This window comes from Salvia miltiorrhiza, unplaced genomic scaffold, assembly GCF_028751815.1.
Source record: "Salvia miltiorrhiza cultivar Shanhuang (shh) unplaced genomic scaffold, IMPLAD_Smil_shh fragScaff_scaffold_39, whole genome shotgun sequence".
Taxonomy (NCBI): domain Eukaryota; kingdom Viridiplantae; phylum Streptophyta; class Magnoliopsida; order Lamiales; family Lamiaceae; genus Salvia; species Salvia miltiorrhiza.
This window is the reverse complement of record NW_026651458.1, coordinates 1616452-1620908: the sequence shown is the minus strand read 5'-3', so window position 1 is coordinate 1620908 and position 4457 is coordinate 1616452. Positions and strand designations below refer to the sequence as shown.

General features: G+C 36.7%; 1 long non-coding RNA gene across 1 annotated transcript; it reads left to right on the top strand.

Moving 5' to 3' along the window:
* The first annotated feature begins 2289 nt into the window (after positions 1–2289).
* On the top strand, positions 2290–4109 carry LOC131002960 (uncharacterized). Its single transcript, XR_009094481.1, has 2 exons — positions 2290–3622; positions 3808–4109. It is a non-coding gene; the product is annotated as an uncharacterized LOC131002960 (long non-coding RNA).
* Positions 4110–4457: the final 348 nt, after the last annotated feature.

Sequence of the window (4457 nt, the reverse complement as noted above, 5' to 3'; positions counted from 1 at the left end):
AAATCAACAACCGAGGATTTTGGAGCAGGGGAATTTGAAACTTGACGAGGTTTGTTTGTCCTCTACAATACCGTCTGAAGGAACAGCTTCTGTGCCTAACTACACAAAGTTGCCGCCACCAGAGGGTAGGATTTCCTACGCCTCGATCATGCAAAACCGGGTTGAACGACCTCCAGATTTACCAGCGCATAAATTCTCAGCTCTTAAGGCCGAGAAACTTGCTGATGGGTTCTCTCTCACCATTCCAAAACAGATGTATCAAAAACGTATTGCTGAATTCAAATTCTCTGTTATTGGAAGGGTGTTACTACGGAAAGGAAGCAAGCCACAGGCGACACATCAGTTGAAGCTTGAACTCAACAATTTGTGGGGTATCCAATCAGAGTGGAAGCTTCTCACTTTGGGTAAGGGTTTCTTCACCATGAAATTCTCTACTCTTGAAGATAAAAAACTTGCGAAAACAAAAATTGTTTGGGATCTGGGTGCGGGTTCCATCCGCCTCCGCGATTGGGTGCCATGTTTCAATCCCTACAAGGAAGTCTCTTCTATTTGTCAAGTTTGGGTTCGGATTTATTACCTTCCGAATGAGTTTTGGGATCCTGAGGTAATAACAGCAATCGCTAGAATTATTGGTTTTCCAATCAAAATTGATGGTGTATCAGCTTATGGAGAAGTCGGCCATTTCATTCGTGTGCTTATTGAACTGGATCTCGCTCAGCCATTGCAGGAATCGATGCTTATAGATTGTGAACATCCTTTCTATGTTGAGTTTAGCTATGAAAAATTGCCTTTCTTTTGCTCGAATTGCCGCATCACTGGACATCAGGTGGAAAATTGTACAAAGATTAAGCAGAAGGACAGTCAGGACAGTAAAGAAGCTCTGGAAGCAGATCAGAATGTCGCAATTCCTATCGAGTCTTCTACTGATAATGAAAACAAGGGCAACAAGGTGTCGGTTAAGCATAAAGCTCATTTGGCTTCTACTTTTGGGAAGAATCATGATAAACCTGCTGCGGTTTGGTCAAAGGTTGCCGAACAGGCGGTAAAAAAACAGGTTGCTGCTCCGGTTCTTGAGAAAGAGGCTGTCGAGACGCGAAATACATTTCAGGCTCTGGATTTGGAGAATAATGAGGATACTTGTTTGGATATGGGCGTGGATCCTATTTCTGGAACGTCTTTCGGGATTCATTTATCTGAGCCGGATTCGTTGGAAAAAATCATGGTTCCGATTCAGGGGGATAAAGATGTGATTAAAGATAGTGACTTGGTCATTAACGAGGAAGACTCGGATGTGGAGGAAACTTTGGAAATGGAGGCTCCGGATGGCGCGGATTTGAACAGACTTTTTTTTGACGACACAGCTGTTGCTCTCGAAAGTGATCCAAATTTGGACAAAAACGGGGGTGTTCTGCATGAAGGTAACAAAGATTTGTCCGCTCTTGCCCCGGACAATATTACTAGTCGCATTTGTCGATTAGAGGAGCAGGTTAGTCAGGGAATGCAATTACTCTCGGACAAGACGACAAAGCGAGGACGTGGCCGCCCAAAGGGAACGGGAAAGGGCATGGGAAGTGAGCCGATGCAAGCGGTTCCGGAAGGTAGCATAAAAGGTCGCCTCAGGAATGCGGGAGAAATGGGCTACAAGCAGAGTAACTTTGTGGTTGATTGTAGCTATAGTGATAGCATGAATGCAATGAATAATATAGTTCATAGACGTTGGTCAGATGAAATGGACGACTATCCTAATTTATGGGATCACTAGTATCTTCAGGTTTCTTAGTTTAACGATCTCTTTTCGAGTTTCGTGCCCTTAGTCTGCGTTTTGTGCTCTCAAGGGATTCTATTTTCTTTTTCTTTTTTAATAAACCTTAATTTAATAAAAAAAATTAATTGAAATATCCAAAATGAAATGAATTATTTTAATTTAGTATTTAATAGATAAATATAAGAATGTTTTACTTAAAAAAAAACCACAAAACCTTATTATATAATAAAAATGAAAATGATTAATATTTTTATTTTAAACAATGATTTATAATATAAATAAATAAAATTAAAGAATTTTACTTAAAAGTAAATAATATTATAACTTTAAATAGTAAAAATAATTAAAACACTATTTCTAATCTTAAGATTTTAAATAAAATAATTTGTAAAAATATTACAGATTTTTTTGTAGTTTAGCAATTAATAAATAAATATAAGACTATTTCATGTAAAAAAAATAAACAAACAATAAAACATAGGAAGGCAAGAATTGAACTTGTGACCTGCGCAAATATTATTAATTGAAATATGTTGGAGAAGATTTGCCTTTATGAAATAGCCCTACCTCTAATTGAACGTATCACTTATTCACTTCAGCCTATCCTCCCCCACGCCGCCCATCACTGGCGCCCACCTCTACCACGTCGCCCTCCCCCATCGCCCTTCACCGCAGCCTCCTTTGCACGACGTCCTCTTCCGCTGCCGTCTCCTTCAGCCCTTCTACTCCGTTGCCCCTCCTCCCTCGTCGCCCCTGTTCGCCTTTTCCCCTGCTCGCCGCGACCTATGCTCGTCGTCGCGCATCTCTCAATCTCGTCTATTTGCCTCTCTCGCCGGCCTCTCTGTAAGTTGGGCTATGCCTCTTCTTCTTCTTCTTCTTCTTAATCTTTTTGTTTATTTTTCTTTATGTGGTTTATCATTTTTCCGTATATTTTAGAGAGTGGATTGTTTTCCATTGTGCTGATTAATTTATTGGCTTTAAGCTCTTTATCAGATATGCATCGATTAGGGCAATTGAGACGAAATTAGTTTTTGATGATCAACAATGGCTAACTTATTGGGTTCTTTACTCTATGATTACTCTTTTCGAGCTCACTTTTGCAAAGCTTATTGAATGGTAAGTCTCTTCTAATTTGCTACGATTTTCATCTCATAATGGCTATGTGTGTGGAGAAAGTTGCTCAAGATTGGATTTTACTCCCCCTCTTTGAAGATTTGACTGTTGTTAGTTTTAATGATTGAATCCGTTAATCGTTTGAAATAATAAATGTACTGCAGTTTCTTCATCTTTTGTGAGCTTCAAATTTTATTTACCCTGATGATGTTAGGTTTTGCATTTGATGCTGTCAGTATTTGAATCTAGTTTCCTACTGTGCTAAAAGTTCTCTCGATTCTTTGTTCTTACTATTTTCACTAAATAGTTCCGGAATTGGGAATGAATTTGTTGAATTTGAGAATAATTTCGGCAGGTTATGTTTAAGGACAAAATTATATTTGAAATAGTTATGCCTTTCTATTGACTAAATGAATAGCTTTGTGAAACTAAAAGGATTTTAGACTTAGATATCTGATGATGCTGAGTTCTGAAATACTTTTTGTTGTGTATTGAAGGTGTGATTGGATTATAATTTGTTGGGGTATTTGGTCTGACCATTTTCATATGGTATTGTTCACCTTTGAATATGTAAGGCCTTACATTGTTACTCGGCAGAAGTCAGTTAACACGTGCCTATGTCTGGATGTAAAATTCATGTATGGAGCATACTGTAATTCCTTCATGGTACCAGCGAGAATGATATATAAAAAGTATAGAAGATTTTATTAGAAGGAGTTGGGAAACTTTGATTGCTCTGAAGAGGTAATGATGATGGTGTAGGATTATATGTTTCATTCATTTCATTCCATTAATTGCTCAAGTTCTTCGGTAAAAGTTGCTTACCTGATTTAATCAGAACTTAAAATTAAAAAAGAAATATTTAGTTTGGATGCTCATTATACTTTATTTGATAATAATTGTATATAATATGTGATGATTTTCTTTAGTGCACATGAGGTACCATTTGCATACATAGAGGAAGCTGGTGATCCATACAAAGCTGGGATGGAGGAGTGCGTTGACTTTATCGTGATGAGTGGGCAAGCTTGTTGATGGAAAACATATAGTACGATAGATTTTTGTTTTAGTTTGATTGACCTTCTGAATCGACATAATTGTATTGATGATATCTACATCATACTTTGTACTTTGTGTTTAATTTTAGGTTTAACATTGTATTAATACTTGCTACGAGATTGTTAGATGAAATATTTTGATTCTGAATGCAATGAAATTTATTTTATTTTAATTTCGTTTTGGATTCTTAGATTTTAAAACAAGTGTGAACTACAATATGTAACTACGGTTTTAAAACGGTAGTATATTCTTCCAGACTGTAGTGCTTTATACTCATTGACTACAATTAATTAAATAATAACTACGGTATAAATCGTAGCCTATATTTCATAAGGACTACGATTTTATATTGTAGTGTAAAATAATGAAACTGTAGTTTTTTATACACATAGACTACAAATATTCATTAAAACCGTAGAAAAAAATTGACATACACTACACTTAGCTATGAATTAACTACGGTTTAGACACTTGTAGTCTATTGAGCACAATAGACTACGGTTGACAATTGTAGATTATG